The sequence below is a fragment of the Pseudonaja textilis genome, chromosome 2, assembly GCF_049901715.1.
Source record: "Pseudonaja textilis isolate UNSWEBS1 chromosome 2, rPseTex1.2, whole genome shotgun sequence".
NCBI lineage: Eukaryota > Metazoa > Chordata > Lepidosauria > Squamata > Elapidae > Pseudonaja > Pseudonaja textilis.
The window spans coordinates 143,292,174-143,309,878 of record NC_141991.1 but is presented as its reverse complement, the minus strand read 5'-3'; positions in this window follow the sequence as shown (position 1 = coordinate 143,309,878).

The window sequence follows — 17,705 nt, the reverse complement described above, 5'->3', positions numbered from 1 at the left end:
GAAATTTAGCCTCCTGAGAAACTGCCTGATAGTGATATACAAAGGGAAATAAATTTGCCTCAGCATTTTTAATATTGCACATGTCTTATATTTTGGGAAAGAAAAGTGCAGTTTGATTTCCCCCTCAAAAAATCACAAAAAAGAAAAGAAAGGGTATAATGCTGAATAGACATAAAAGAGTGGGGTGTGGGGGAGACATTTAGCCTGTATCAATAACAGTTTACCAAGTGTAATAATTCTTGGTAACTTTAAGAGGAAGTTTTCATGCTGACCTTATATTTTCATTATTGCAACACACTTGTTTTTCTCCCATCTGTGTTGGCTCCTTCTCTGAGCAGAGCTCCTCCCAGCTGAAGTTTGGTCCCAGAACCTGCAGACTTCACCGTCTTCAAATGCAGAGGGTAAAAATACCTGATTTGCTGCAGTAAATCTAGCAACAGCTTACATAATTAAGAGTGGGCTGCACAGATCCATTAGATGGCAGCAAAGAGACAGCATTTTCTATGCCTGGTTGCTATCAACAGGTGACCCTGGTTGCTACCAGCAGCTTATCAGTTCTGAAGTAGTAGTTTACTTCTAGTTTTTTTCCCTACCTCAAGATAAGAATTGGTTAAATCCTCCCTCCCTTCTCTCCTTTCCTTGCCCCTTGAAATACCTTTTTCCCTAAAGAGGCTGCAAAAGAACAAAAGAAGGGGAACTCATCAAATTTGCTGATGGCACTAAACTGGAAAGAATAGTCAACATCCCAGAAGATAGGCTCAAGATCAAGATCTTGACAGACTTGAACACTGGGCCCTATCTAACAGAATGAAATTCATTGTAGAGAAACATACGGTTTTACAATTACACAAGAAAACACAAATGTACAGGTGCAGATTAAGTGAAACCTGGCTCAATAGCAGTAACTGTGAGAGGCATTTTGGAATCTTAGTGGACAATCACTTAAATATGAGCCAGCAGTGTGCAGCAGCAGCCAAAAAAGCCAATGCAATCCTAGGTTGCATTAACAGAGGGACAGAATCAAGATCAAGCGAAGCATTAGTACAGTACCACTTCATAAAGCCTTAGTAAGACCACATTTAGAATACTTCATCCAGTTTTGGCTACCCATGTTATAAAAAAGAGGTAGAGACTCTGGAAAGAATGCAGAAAAGAGCAACAAAGATTATTAGGAAGCCAGAGACTAAAAACATATGAAGAATGGTTGGAGGAATTTGGTTGATCTATTCATGTGAAAAGAAGGACTAGGGTTGACATAATAGCATTTTCCCATTATCTAAGGCAGGGTTGTCAAACTCACGTCATCACGGCGGCATCACATGACGTATTGGGACTTCTTTCCCCTTTGCTAAACTGAGTGGCGGGGGGGCAGGACATAACAAATCCGGCCAGCGGGCCATGAGTTTGACAGCCCTGATCTAAGGGGTTGCCACAAAGAAGTGGGTGTCAACCTATTTTCCAAACAAAGCACCTGCAGGCAAGACAAGAAATAATGAATGGAAACTAATCAAGGAGAGAACCAACCAAGAACTAAGGAGAAATTTCCTGACAAAGCAATTAACCAGTGGAATGAATTGCCTACAGAAATTGTGGGTGCTCCACAACTGGAAGCTTTTAAGAAGACACTGGACAGCCCCTTGTGTGGAATGTATAGAGTATCCTGTTTCAGCAGGGGGTTGGACTAGAAGACCTCCAAGGTCCTTGCATGTCATATGCATGTTATTCCTAGCCAATTTCTGAGTGAAGAATTGCAAGTTATGATGACAAAAAATGTTATATAATCCAAGCTGGGAAAACCTCCTCTATGCAGTTTGAAGATAATATTTTTAGCATGGTCTAAAAATGAAGCTGATGTTAAAGATACAGTTACAGCAGCCTTGTGAAAGAGGTTCATTGTTCACCCTACCAATTCTCTGGGGTGCTCTTCCCACAAATCAGGGATCTGATTACGACCACAGTTGGGAGCAGAATTTCAATTGCTGAGGAAGGTAGTTGTTAAATGAGTCATGTCCAATTTTATAACCTTTTTGTCATGGTTGTTAAAGCAAACCACTGGAGTTAAGGGAATTGTGGTTATTAAACAAATCCAGCTTCTCCTCCTGGGGCTTGTTGGAGGACAGCTGGGAAGGTCGCAAAAAGGGCAATCACATGACCCCAGGATCCTGCCGCTATCATAAATACATGCCAATTGTCAAGCACCTAGATTTTGAACATGCTACTATGGGGATGCCGCAATGGTTATAGGTGTGGGGACCGTTTTGTAAGTCATTTCCGCCCCCCAGTACCTTTGTAACTTTGAACAGTCACTAAATGAATGGTTGTAAATTGAGGACTACCTGTCTGTGCCTTTTGATTTTTGCAAAACTTTAAAATTCATCTTAACAATAGTATCTGTCTGCTATTTAATTTTCATACTTATTTGCTATATTTGTGGGGCTGCCACAGCGGGGGGAGGGAGGGAGGGAGTCAAACTATTTTCCAAGGCGCCTGTAGGCCAGACAAGGAATAATGGATGGAAACTGATCAAAGAGAGGTTCAACCTGGAAATAAGGAGAAACTTTCTGACAGTGAGAACAATCAACCCATGGAACAGCTTGTCTTTGGAAGTTGTGGGAGCGCCATCACTTGAGACTGGATTGGACTGCCATTTGTCAGAAATGGTGTAGGGTTTCCTGCTTGGGCGGAGAGTTGGACTAGATGACCTACAAGGTCCCTTCCAACTCTGTTAATCTGTATCCATTTTATTTGGCTGTCTGTTGGAACTACCTGATCCCTGAGACAAGTATGGTCTTTTTTTAAAAAAATGGTAAAACTCAGGCTCATTCAGAAAGTTTTCAGGAATGGATTGTAAAGCTACAGGTGCCAATATTCATTTTATTACATTTTGTTGTTGTAGTTATTATACTTATATTATCTTATTATAAGACTCTGCATAAGACTCTGGAAGCTCTCTGGTTTGAAGCAATAGATAAATTTCATGAATAAATAGCAATAAATAAACAGATATAAATTTCCTACTACAATAAGTGCTATTCTACAGAAGTTATACACTTACAGGCACTGCTGGTATACAACATATCTTTTTGCAGAATTCCACTTATCATCCACCCAATATATATATATATATATATTATATATATATTTAAAGTTTTATTTGGGTTTTCACACACACAAAATACTAGTAAAACATCTTTTTTGAAAATAGCATGGTCCTGGGTTACACTTCTTTATACAGACACAAACACAATTTCATGCTCATTTTTGTGTTCTACTCCATATCTTATTACTATTTTGCATTTTCTCTATAGTTTTTCCCCTCTTTTAATTTTCTCAACTTTATTTTGATTATCTCATCTCAATTCAAATCATTATGTTTATACTTTTGTCTGTCCTGTTTCAATTTCATATTATCTTTTCTCATTAAACAAATTTTCTCCTGTAGTTACTAATTGGAGTATGACACCTTTATATCTTTTAATTTTATCCATTCAATTCTTATTTAAACTTCAATATATACCTTAAGGTTATAACTTTCAATATAATACATAATACATAACTTCCAATTGAATTCTGCTTGGTACATTCTTAAAATACACACTATATTCTTTTTTTAAAAAGGATTATAAATATATGTAATTAAAACCCTCATTCCATTCCAATTCAGTTCTATCATTAATATTCATTAAAGTCTTAACATCTTTAACATTTATTTTCAATTAAATATCATACTTCCTTGGGGACACGTATATTCTTTCCATAATTAATTTTTCCCCTATTTCTCTTGACTTATGTTTTATAAATCATTAAATATATTTTTGAAATACTACAGCCACAAGTGTATACTTGCCCACCATAAAAATATTTTTGGGGAAAAATTCCAATTGTGTGCATGCACACTTGGTCATTTTTAATTTTTTTAAACCTGGGCACTGCTTTGTGCAGGGCACAATTTACATACTGCGTTGCAATGCCCCTGGGTGTACATATGAGTTTGATGTGGAACAAGAGCATTATTTATTTATTTGTTTGTTTTTATTTATTGTTATTTGTCAATTGCTTACAAGATAATAGGTATAAGTAAAAACATAGTTATGAATACATGGATACATATAAGAAAAATTATATATATATGTATGTATGTATATATGTATGTATGTATATATATATATAGCATTCAGCTTTGTTCGGCTATTTTCCCACGTCATTGTAGTTGTGCTTTTAAAGTTGTAGCAACGTTTCGGCAGAATCTCATCTGCCATCATCAGCCTGTGAGTCAGGCCCCCACAGTTGTTTCAGTTTTAAATTTGGGGCTAGCCTATTGCTGTGCCAGAATGGTTTTTTTTTCTTCATCCTGATTGGTTAGGAGTCTTGGTCTGTGTTTATTGGTCTTGAAGTTTGCTGTGTTCTGCTTGATTGGTGTTTCTAATATCTTCTGTCTGTTTAGTGGCTTTTTTTTGTCTTGATTGGCTGGCAACATTGTGTTCCTGTATTGGAGGCTTTTAGTGTGGCTTGGTTCCGAGTAAATGGACGGCTATCATTTATTAGGAAGCTAGGTTTCATCTGGGTGCCTGGTTGGGGTGTGTTTGAGCTGGAGGTGTCAGGGGGGATCTGTTTGTGCCCAGGTGTTTGCTTGGCTTATGGTGTGGAGATTTTTTTGTTTGTGAGTGCAGGCTTCCAAATAATTGACAATCTGGTGGAATCATCTCTTCTATTCATGCTTTCAGGTCTTTTTTCAATCTCTATGGCTTCTCTGACAATTCTGTGGCTGGGGTTTTCTTTAGTGGCTAGGGTTTTGGTGCCATTGAAGTCGATGCTATGACCTGTTGCTTTCATGTGTTGGACTAGTGAGGAAGTGTGTTCCAGCTTTTTTTACTGCATTTTTGTGTTCATCCAGGTGGGTACTTATTCTTCTATTGGTCTGTCCAATGTATGTGGCAGGGCATGATGCACAGGGCACTTTGTATATGCCTTGGTTTTCCAGGTCAAATTTATCTTTGGGGTTTCTTAGGATGGCTGCTATTTTTCTGTCTGTTTTGAAGGCAGTCTTGATGTCTTACTGATTTTGTGTGTAGTACCTCTTATGTAGGGCAGGACAGCTGTTCCATAGGTCTGTTCATCTTCTAGGTCTCCATTATGTCTCAGTGTGTTTTTGTGGATCAAGCCGGTGATTTTGCTTTTGTGGAAGCCATTAGCTGTCAGTACTTTAGTCAGGGTGCATAGTTCAGTCTTTATGTGTGTCTTGTCTACCAGGCGTTTGGTTCTGGCGATTAGTGTTTTGGTCACAGAGTTTATCTATACTGGGTGGTGGTGGGATTGGGCGTTGAGGTAGCGGTTGGTGTGTGTTTTCTTCTGGTATATGGTGTGTCCTAATGTGCCATCTGTTTTTTTGTAGATTAGTACATCTAGGAATGGTAGTTGTTTGTTTGTTTCCATTTCCATGGTGAACTTGATTTTGGGATGTGTGCTGTTTTGGTGTGTTAGGAAATTGTTTAGGTTTTCTTTTCCATGGGGCCAAATCACAAATGTGTCATCGATGTATCTTAACCATAGTTTGGGTTTGTGGGTGGCATTAGCTAGGTCTCTGGATTCGAATTCTTCCATGAACAGGTTTGCAATGATGGGTGACAATGGTGATCCCATAGGGGCTCCTTCAATTTGCTTGTATCTTTGTCTTTTGTATATGAAATATGTGTTGGTTAAGCAGTGTTCTGCTAGTTCCATGAGGTGTTTAGCTGGTTGGTATTTATTTTTGATGATTTCAAGGGTTTCTTTTATCGGGACTTGAGTGAATAGTGAAACCATGTCGAAACTTACAAGCAGACCTTCTTGTTCCACGTGTAGATCTTTGATCATTTCCAAGAAGTAGTATGAATTTTGTACATGTGAAGCTTCTGCTTCAGCATGGGGCTGTAGCTGCTTTGCTAAGTGTTTAACTAGGTTTTGTAGTGATGCTCCTCTGGAGCTGACTATGGGTCTGAGAGGTATGCCTTCTTTGTGTATTTTTGGGAGGCCATTTAGTTTGGGGCATCTGGAAGATTTTTCTCTTGGGATGATCATCTGTTGGATCTCTTTGCTCATGTGGCTGGTTATAATTTTCTTCTTGGTTATTTTTTCCAGATATGTGGTTGCGTCCGTGTTTATGGGTTTGTATGTGGAGTCTTGGAGTAGGTCTGTCAATTTTGTTTCGTAGTCTTTTCTATCCATTACTACTGTGGGATTACCTTTATCTGCTGGAAGTATGATTAAGCTGCTGTCGTTCTTTAGGGCTTGCAGGGCTTTTAGTTCCTCTTTGTGCAAGTTGCTTTTGGATGGTTTGCTTGTGCATAGGATGCTAGTAACTTGGTGTCTTATTCTATCAGCTTCATCTGTATTTAATTTAGTTAGGCTGGATTCTACTGCACATATGATGGATTCTGTGGGGATTTTTTGGGGTGCTATAGCATAATTGAATCCTTTGGTTAGGACATCTGTTTCTGTTTTGGTGAGTTCTCTGTTAGAAACATTATATACCAATTGTTTCAGGGGTTGTTGTGAGTTGTTGAGGGCTTTCTTGTCATGTTCTAATTTCTTTAGTTTCTTCAAGAGTTTGTCATTTTTGTAAGTGGTTTCAGTTTCAGCTCTCCAAGTTGTAAGTTGTTTTATCTTGTCCCAAAGTAGAGGGTGGATTTTGCTGCTTGTTTAACTGATCCAATTGGAATCTCCTTCTGTGGAGCTTGTTCCTGAGTAGAGCCATTTCAGTTCTTTTCAGGATACATTTAGTAGCTGCTGTGCTGTAATGAAATGTTAATTTGATCCCCTGTGCATCATGTTCTACCACATATATTGAACAGACTAATAGAAGAATAAGTACCTGCCTGGATGAACACAAAAATGCAGTAAAAAAGCTGGAATACACTTCCTCGCTAGTTCAACACATGAAAGCAACAGATCATAACATCGACTTCAATAGCACCAAAACCCTAGCCACATAATTATCAGAGAAGCCATAGAGACTGAAAAAAAGACCTGAAAGCATGAATAGAAGAGATGATTCCACCAGATTGTCAATTGTTTGGAAGCCTGCACTCACAAACAAAAAAATATCCACACCACAAGCCAGGCAAACACCAAGGCACAAACAGACTCCCCCTGACACCTCCAGCTCAAACACAACCCAACCAGGCACCCAGATGAAACCTAGCTCCCTAATAAATGATAGCCATCCAGTTACTCAGAGCCAAACTGCACTGAAAGCCTCCAATACAGGAACACAATGTTGCCAGTCAATCAAGACAAACAAAGCCACAAAACAGACAGAAGATATTAGAAACACCAATCAAGCAGAACACAGCAAACTCCAAGACCAATAAACACAGACCAAGACTCCCAACCAATCAGGATGAAGAAAAAAAACCATTCTGGCACAGCAATAGGCTAGCCCCAAATTTAAAACGGAAACGGCTGTGAAAGTCTGACTCACAGACGAACACAATACAGAAGCCTAATGATGGCAGATGAGATTCTGCCGAAACGTTGCTACAACTTTAAAAGCACAACTATAATGACATGGGAAAATACCCCAACAAAGCTGAATACCATACATATAACCCTAACCCTAACCCTAACCCTAACCCTAACCATAATTAATCAAATAAAAATAATTAATAAAAGAGGTATGGTCACCTGGGAGAAGGAGTTGAGACAAACCTGCTCCAGAGGGAGACAAAAATGGGGAGGAAAATGGGATCAAAACACAGGGCTTCCTAGTTTAAAATTAAAGGCACTTCCCCAGGACTGCTACGGAATAACCAAGTGGATCGTATGGCATTGACCTTCCAATATTTTAGGCCACAATAGCCATAATTTATGAATATTGCTGCATTCATTGGCACTGATGAGAACTGACATGAAACATTTGGAGGAGTGGGTTGGAGAAGGCTGGCCTCAGGTCTTTCACCTGAAGTAGGGATCATTCATACATTTTCATATATATTGCATTATTATATAGATTGGCCTTCCTAAATTCCCAGCATACAGGCTGCCTGGTGCAGAGTTTCAATCTCCCTGAATAATTCACTGCCCAAATGTTGGTGGGATGAGACCAGTGGTGGGATTCAAAAATTTTTACTACCGGTTCTGTGGGTGTGGATGGTGGGCGTGGCAGGGGAAGGATACTGTAAAATCTCCAGTCAGAGGTGGTATTGATCGGTTCTCCAAACTACTCAAAATTTCCACTACTAGTTCTCCAGAACTGGTCAGAACCTGCTGAATACTACCTCTGGGTGAGCCCCATCCCTGCCAGGGCACAGCCAGGACAAAGAACTCTCAGTTCTTTCAAGAGGCCTTTCTCTGACAACGCACAACTTGCTAATTCCTCTCCACCTCCTGCTAACTCACTTAATTTGCTTTTCTGCTTTACCAGATTCTGACCCACATTCTTGCAATGTGGCAGGGACTTCTGGCAGAGAAGGGTAAACAGGCACTCCTCGGTGAATATATCAATGACCCAGAAGGTACTCCTGCATAGTCTGCAGAAGAAAGTGCTTTGCCTCCTAAGTGCTTTGCCACCCGTCAAACAAACAACTTCCAAGTACCTAAATTTGCCATTCTTAGCATTTGCCTACCATCTCCTGACCCCACCTATCCACACTGCCTGTTGAGAAGAGCAGCTGATAGGTTTTTTTGCCACTAGCATGTGGCACTTGGGGGAAGGGGAATGAAATCTTGTCTCTAAAGGCAGCACCATTCCCCAATTTTCTTAGTGGGGCAAAATGGGGGGAGCTGGCATGCTTCTTGAACAGCTCAGGGGCTAACAGAGACATTTTAATGCAGACATCTAGAAGATCCTTTCTCTCTTCTTGGCTAGGTGCTCTCTCTCCCCACCTCTCTCTCCCTCCTTCCCTCCCTCCCTCTCTCTCTCCATCCCTAAAACTAATATTTCTTACAGGAAGCCATAACAAGCCAACAATCAAATGAAACACAAAACACAGGAACTCCAGCATTCATCACCACACCAAGTCCGATCCAGAACAAGGATGTTTATGGTGGGTTAGGCAAACCTTTGGGCCCAATGTCCATAGCTTCAACATTGAAAACATAACGTGAGCATGATACTTTTGTGCTGTCATGAGAAGGTTGTTGAAATGGCATGTTTCTCTGAACATATGAAAGAACATGAGGCACATTCCTGAGAACATGAATAAAAACATGGCACAATCTTCGTGGCAAAATGTTTGTTCAAAACACGATGGTCTCTCAGTTTAGTTGAAGATTCCTGCTTTACTATTGGTGGTTTGTATGTTCCCTGAACAAGAAAATAACCTTGAGATTCACTGTAGTCCAATTAGTTGACCAAGGAATGAATTTACAATGGCAACATCTGAACCTCTTGCCTTTAAAGCCAATGTATTTATTTCATGGGAATGTTTTATTTCCTATTTACTGTATGGGAAATCTTTCTCCCATAATAGTATGCTTCAGTATCCCTTTGCTTCCAGAAACCACAGTGGCAGCATAAGAATTATGAGTGATTTTAGGGCCAGTCCAGGTACCAAGCATACAAATGTAGTATGGAAACTGCTGTGCCAAGGAGAAAACCAAGGCTTTGAAAGTAACAGGGTTGGACCATCAGGCTGTATAATCTAACTTGGGGAATTGAAAAGCATCTGAGAAGAAAGCAGTGGAAAAACAATTCTGTATTACTACTGCTAAGAAAAGTACCATGAAAGTGTTCATAAACTCATGAAGCGTTCAGCTCAGTTCAAAGGAGACCTTACTTCACATTTGCCAATGGGGTCAGGATGAAGTCTTGGTTTGAACGTCGCATGTGATGTGAACGTACTGGTAGAAGCTATGTTTGGTGAACTTGAGTTTAAGATTTTAATTTTGTGTACCCTGTTGTTTGCTTTTGAAAAGCCTAATGGGCAATCGAGAAGTACTGAACTATTTTTTGACCACTTATTTTAACCTTAAACCAACCTTATATTCCTTCCTTTTATTTCTAATCATCTTAATCTTTAATTCAATCAAATATAATTAGATTTCTCTTCAATTCTTCTTCATCCTATCACCTTCAGGTTTGGGGTGATTTCTTCAATATTTTAACAAGGTTTTTACAAATCCAATAAAAAAGCATTTTTCAGATCATTCTCTTGGCCTGTCATTTGTGGTTCCACTTTCAGTACTTTATCTGTCTTATTAAATAACAGTTGTTCCATAGCTGACATTCCTTCATTAATATCTTTTGGACATAGTTTATCCAGAGAATTGTAGTTACTAATTTCTGGCTCCATTCTTCAAAGATCTCCTTTAATGTTTCCAATAGTATAACATTTTGTATCATTTGGTAAGTCCCTGCATTAATTGACATTAGAAATACACACACACACACACACACACACACACACACACAGACATATCCCTTCTGCTTAGAATCTTTATTGCCCTCTAGTGTACACTTTCTAAAATAATAAAATAATAAATCTTTGTCATTTTTATAATTAATTCCAAAATCTTATAGTAAATAAATAATATAGTCAATATCCCAAATTTATCAAGACTCTTCATCCATTTATAACATTTTAAAAACAAAATCTTATTTAGCTTTTGGCTCTTTATTTCAAAGTATTTAAGGTTTGTAAGCTTATAATTATTTTTTCTTTTGTTCAGATTTGAAATTAAAAGAGATTCAATGACTTTCTAATTTGTCATTCTTGTCATTCTAAAATTCTCTTATAGCTCTAAGATGGCTAGTAGGCAATTTCCAAAAGTGATTAGGAAAGGAGGTTCGTGAATTTATTGTCCTTTAAAACTGATGGCCCACAAGAAAATTTTGGTGGTCCGCAGAAAAATTATTTGCATTTTTTATTGCACTAAATACTATTTATCTTTTTTTAAAAAATTAATATTAGTGGTCTGCAGGATTTAAAATTATGGATTTAGTGATCCCTGAGGTCTAAAGGTTGGCAACCCCTGCTTTAAAAGGTGCCAAGTGTAGTTGCAAGCAAGGTGGCTATTCTAGTTCTCCCAGAGTTCACTGTAATATTTTTGTATTATTTTTAAAATATCTCTCTTTCTCTCTCTCTCTCTCTCTCCCCCTTCCTTCCTCCCCCTCTTCCTCTCCCTCTCAAGAATTTCAAAAGCTACCAATCTCTCAGGCCTCTCTGGATCTCTAGAGAGATCGAGAGATACTGTCCTTCATGACACTTTCAGTTTAAGTTGAAATGTTTATCTTCTTTTTCCTGAATAAAATACAGATTTCCCAGAAGATTTGTAAGAGCTATAATGAATTTGCATGCCAGATGAGATTAAAGGGGAAAAACTAAAGCCTCTTAGCTAGGAGTTTTGTTCCTTCCATACTAAAGTTTTTAGTATGGAATTGTTCTAAGCTCAATTATTTCCACAATCATCCATATAATCCAATTATCTATTCACTTAGGGCTACCAAGCTGAATAACTTCAGATGATCACTGTATGGCTTTTTTAAAAAAAAAAAACCTCTGTGCTGCCATCTACAGGGTGCCCAGACTTTTGTAATTAAATAAAATCAAAATAAATGAACATAATGTATATATTGTTTTCCCAAATGTTTGTGTACCTGTGGATGCCATCATCACTCCTTGCTTTGCCTCTTTTTAAAGGGAGAGTGACTCAGCAAAGCAAGCAGAGTTGCATAATTTGTAGAGAAATGCCTATTTATTCCAGGAATGTATTCAAAACCTGTGGGGAAACATCTGCTGATTTAACCAGGATTATTTTTTTCCCTTTAATGATCCATGGAGCTATCAGATAAAAATGAATACAATGTCTACTGACATAAATCAGATTTTTTGTGCCATGATTCACTTCTGATTTATCTGCACACTGAGAGAATTTGCACTGGAGACAAATTCCTTATGTGTCCAATCACGCTTAGCCAATAAAGTATTCTGTTCATAATACAATTTGCCAGAAATCATAATTGCTGTGATTGAATTCCTCACCTCCACTGCAAAATGGAACAGAGTATAGAGTGAGTGGTTTTTTTTCAAGCATGAAGACCTAAATGTTTAGCAAATATTCATGTCTCTTTTCAACATAAAGTTCCCCGACTGGTTTTATTATAAATATAAGACCAGCTTCTATGGAAAATCATATCTTGCATGGATATTTCAATCCTATCAAATGACTTTTTTGGCTGCAGAAGGCAGCCTGAGGAGTGTAAGTTTAATGATCAGCATACATCTTTAAATATTTTTATACAATGCAAAGTCAACTTGAATAATATATGTAGTCATGGGGCGGGGGGGGAATATATATTTGAAAAGCAGAGCCAATATTGCCATGCGGGTCCACAAGAGGGAGATGGCAAACCATAGAATTCATCACATTTACTAGGAATGGCATGTGGAAAATAATCTTCAAATCTCTGTGGGTTTATTTTAAGCTGCTTTATGTATCAACTAAATTTCTTATTTAATGATATTTCTAGTTACACTTTTACTGGCTTGTTTTTATAGCATTTGACTGCTGATTTGTATGTAGCATTTTGGGGGATTAATTGGCCATAGCCATTTTTGAGGGAAAGGCAGAATGTGAATGTAACAGAGGAAATGTAAAAAGAAGGCTTGGATAGATATAAGCATTTGTAAAATCTTACCTCCTTGTAAAACAAGTTACAATAGAGCAAGAGCCATATATCTGATAGCTGCCCAAATTTGACTGATAGGGAGTTATTGAGTCATGCTGTACTTTTATAGGGTGAGGTCATGTGATGAAGGGGCAGAAAATATTATCCAGAATATTACTGGATAAAGGCCTATTCCAAGTATTTGAAAGGTACATCATCACCATCTGTCCAAAGAAAAGATAAAAGCATTTTTTTTTCTCCCAGCATAGTTGTTTAGAAGATGGTGGAAAATATGAGGAGACAGTGAAAGTTGCTGGTACTGTCTACTGCTTTGCTAGCCAGCCAAAGAGTAGTTGTGTCACCAGCTGGGGATACTTCCTGGGTTGCATGAAGTCACTGTCCATTTGTCAGCCCTTAAAGATAATCCAGACAAGAAGCACTAACCCTGAGTAGTAAGCTGCCTTTATTGTAAATTTACAGTAACAAAATCTTATAAATTGAGAGCATAGCTCTGTTCCTCCTCCTCCTCCTCCTCCTCCTCCTCCTCCTTCCACCTCTCAGGGACATTCTCACAGACCATTAAATCACTCGTGCAAAGACTGGAATTCTGGAACATTGTAGAGAAGCATGGAGATGGCTATGAAGAAGAAATTCATTAGGTAAACTTAGAAGAGACAGAGAAGGAAAGTTAAGATTGCCCTGCCTTGTGTATAAGAGATTCTCTTGGGTATAAGAGGCCTGGACAATCTGGAACTGCGCCACCTGCGGTCCGATGTAAGCATAGCACAAAAAATTGTCTGCTATAACATCTTGCCTGTCAACAACTTCTTCAGCTTCAATCACAATAATACACTGGCAAACAACTGATACAAACTCAAGGTAAACCACTCCAAACTCGATTGCAGAAAATACGACTTCAGCAACAGAGCGGTCAATGCCTGGAACGCCCTAGCCGATTCTGTTGTTACAGCCTCAACCCCTCCCAGCTTCAACCTCAAACTGTCTACCGTGGACCTCACCCCATTCCTAAGAGGTCCTTAAAGGGGGTGGCCCTGTCTTACTGTCCCCATTTATCTGTGTTTACTTCCTTTGATCTTGTTTATGTTCATACTTATAATCTTGTACATGTTTGACAAACAAATTAAATAAATAAGAAAGATGGGAGAATGAAAGTCTTTGTCAGGCTTTCAATATTCTGTCATTATAATCTTTATATCCTTTAATAATAGGGTGGCAGTAGTTCCTGTGGTATTTTCAATATTTCCTGGTTATATTGAAATATTGAAGGGCTGACAAACGTTGAGAAGACCCAGGTTTTTCCTCCATTGCTACATCACTCCCCATTTTACAGGAATAGAGCAATGTGGCCACTGAAAGAGATACCTGCAACAATATGCCCAGAGTGGAAGAGTTTGTAGATTATTTTATTAGCATTTGAAGGAAAAGTTCAACTTTACTCCATGCCTTCCAATTAAACATGATGATTGTCATGATTCGGATTATTATGCAGTTTGGGATAGGTGGTACAAAAGGGTGGAGGATAGTAATAAGAGTTGATGTTTATGTATAAAAGGAGATGTATGTATCACTAACGACACGAACACTGTTAATGTGAACGGAGATTTGTATTTTTGTTTTTCAAAAATAGAATACTTATCTAAAAATAAATAAATAAACAAACATGATGATTGTCTCCACTTTCACATGTTAAATCCAAAGTGATGCGCAATAGCTATATTGGATTGTGTCATATTTTTTTTCACCTAGAACACAACTACTAGCATGTGTGAATGTCACCCTCAGAGCAAAGCCCTTTTCCTCAGGGATTCCATCGCATTTTCTATTTATTAAATTCCACCCCAACCTTCCTCTTCCAGATCTTCTGCTGGACTTCAATGATAATGACTCTCAGCTAGCATGCTGGGAATTATTCCTCTTTAGGAATGAAAGGATTGAAATCAAAGACATCTGGAGGGCACCAAATGTTGATGTCATTTGCTGCCTGGAAAGAGCATAATTTTGGAGGTAGTCATAAAGAAGAGTGTAGCTGTTAGGTCATTTCTGATTTAGGCTATTGGACCGTGTCCAAATCCTCCTTTGCAGTTACAATATAACTCTGAATAACAACTCTTGCATGACTTTCTCTTCCCCTTTCCTTTCCTCATTTTATGACTAGAGATTCCTGGTATTTTATGTGGGCCCAGAAATCTTGAACATTGGACTAGGGAGCAAAACTGACTAGATTCCACTAGAAAATGCTGCGAAACTGACAAGGAGTCTTGGGATTGGAAATGTTTCTGTCTAGGTTTTTAGTGTGTGTGTGGCGGGGGGATTCTTCACCGTTGAGCTGTCCACCAATCCTTGGGTCAGCAAAAAACTACCAGCATGGAATTGCCTGCCTGTTCTGACTCACCGCCAAATGATGCTGTGCTAATTTTGCATGCTTGGCATAGCGTAGGCAAAGTGATTGGTTGAAGTCCTCCAGCTTTGTTGTCCTCTGCCTCTCCAGCAGCTGGCAAGAAAAAGCATTTGCTAATCACAGCACAACAGCAGGAATGGAGCAGATCTCACTGCAAGATTCTGTTCATCAGCTTTAGAGTCCTTCTTGGGCTTTTTTCCCCTCTCCCTAAACTCCCTTCTGTTGGAATTTGAGTTGCATAAAGTTGCTGATGGGGCTGGAGTCACAAGCAGTGTTTTTATTTAGGATTTCTTTCTCTTCCAAACTCCCTCACTTTCTTTCCTCTGTTGTATGCAACAGGTGCAGTTGTCAACGTGCTCTTATTTTGTTTGGAGGCAATTGGAGGGAGGTTGGTGTCATCCGTTCAGCGTTGCACCAGGTGACTATTCCTCCAATTCACCACTTCGGGCTTATAGGATTCGATCACAAGGCATGGTGAAGCGTAACAGGTTTTAGCCAGTTTGTGGCACTCCTTTGATGCAGTTCACCAAGGGGAGAAATTGTTCTTTACCACTGGGTACAATTTAGGATGAGTTAAAGCTGCTTTATTCATGGGCTGGGGATCCAGTGACAGGAAAAAAAAATTGGTACTAATTTTATTGCATTGAGGTACAATGGGAAAGAGCTTCCTCCACAAAACACCCTATGGCTCTGTAAACCAGGGGTCCCCAAATTCTGGTTCCTCACAGTCCTTGGCCTGTGAGGAACCAGGCTGCATAGCTGGAGGTAAGCGACAGGTGAACGAAACTGTGCATGCGTGGGTTCTAAGTTACACACTTCTGCCCCACCCACCCAGTCTATAGAAAAATAGTCTTCCATGAAACCGATTCCTGATGCCAAAAAATGTTGGGGACCGCTGCTGTAAAGTGTCGTATATCTCATACGAACAAAGGACGCGAGTCGGTGACTTGGTTCAGCTCATTTATTGGGGTAAAAACACAAGTGGGGAAAGTGGGGAAGAAGCGCGGCTTAAGCACTTTCTGCCGAGTGCTGCGGCCAATCGGGTCGTTTTGAATCGCCCGATCGGCTCAGCCAATCACGGTCAATTCCAAGCGACCAATCAGTGCGCGCACTCAGCCAATCCGGTGGCCGTGCGCTTTAGCCAATCCGGGCTGCGGTTGAGAGTATGCAAATGTCTGTACAGAACACCCCTCCCCTCTTGGTTTGGTCCTACGTGGCGTAGTCCGTAAGTAGGCGGGGCTCCGTATTTTCCGACTGGACTTGCGCTGGTCAGTTGTCTCCTGGCTGTCGGCCGGTTGGGTGGGACTCCTGTCGCTCTCCGCCTCGTTGATGGAACCGCCTGGAAGGTGAGTCAGGCCTCTCGCCGTGGCTCCCTCCTGGTCTCCCGGGTTGGTCGAGCTGCTGGCTCGCTGCTCCCGCTCGGCTTTTCCGGGCTGGTTGAGCTGGCTTGGCTGCTCCCGCTCGGGCTTCGGGGTCGGTTGAGCTGGCTCGGCTGCTCCTTCCAGGTGAGGCTTGAGTGGGTCGCTCTCCGGTTCTTCAGGTGGTGAGTACTGCTGGTTTCTTTTTGGGTGGGTTTGTTCTTTTTGTTCTTTGGGGCCTTCCCTCCCCTCTTGGTTGGTGTTTTGCGGTTCCTTTCAGTGTCTGGTGTTTTGCGTGTCGGTTGTATTTCCATGCAGTGGTTCTTGATCTCAATTGGTCGATGTGGCGTTTCCACGCTTGTCCGTCCGGTAGTTTGAAGGCGATGCGAGTGTGGGCCTGTTGCTGGGTGATGGTTGCGGTATCCAGAGGGGGTCCCGATAAGGTTTTTGCGTGAACCCTGTCTCCCGGTGCGAATGTTCTGCGTTTGCTGGTGGAGTCAGGGGTCTTTCCGGTTGTATGTGGGGTGCAGGCGGTCGGCGGTGATCGCAGTTTCCTCCCCATTAGTAGCTCCGCTGGGCTCTTGTTCGTCGTAGTGCTCGGGGTTATGTGCTGAATTAGTAGCATTCGGTTTATTTTGTCTTGTATGTCCCGGTTTGATCTTTTGGATGGTCTTTTTTGTGAATTGGACCATTTTCTCCGCCCTTCCGTTCGCTGCCGGGTGCACGGTGCCGTTAATGCGTGTCGGATCCCTCGTTCTGCCAAGAATTTCTCGAAGGGTAGCGGTGAACTGGGGGCCGTTGTCTGACACGATGACATCGGGAAGGCCGTGGGTTGCGAAGAGCTTACTGAGTTCTCTGATGACGGCGTCTGTGGTAGTTGTCTTCATGTTGCTTACCTCCAGCCAGTTGGAGTAAGCGTCTACGATTACCAGGAAGGTGTGTCCTCTGGTTGGTCCTGCGAAATCTACGTGGATTCGGGACCATGGCCCCGAGGTTTCCCATTCCAGGATCGGGCGGCGGGGGTTTGGTCTTGATTCCTGGCACTGCTTGCAGGAGGCCACCCAGGCTTGATCTCCTTGTCCATCCCTGGCCACCAGGCGTGACTTCTGGCCAGGGCTTTTGTCCTAACGATGCCGGGGTGCCCTTCGTGCAGCATGCTCAGGACTTCTTTTTGCAATTTTCTGGAACTATGACTCTGTCCCCCCACAGTAGACAGCCTTTTTGCGTTGATAGCTCTGTTTGTCGGCTCCGGTAAGCTTTGAACTCGTTGTCCACGTCCTTCTCCGGCCACCCTTTTTCCACCCATCTTAGGACCTGCGCCAGGCGTTTGTCTTTATTGGTT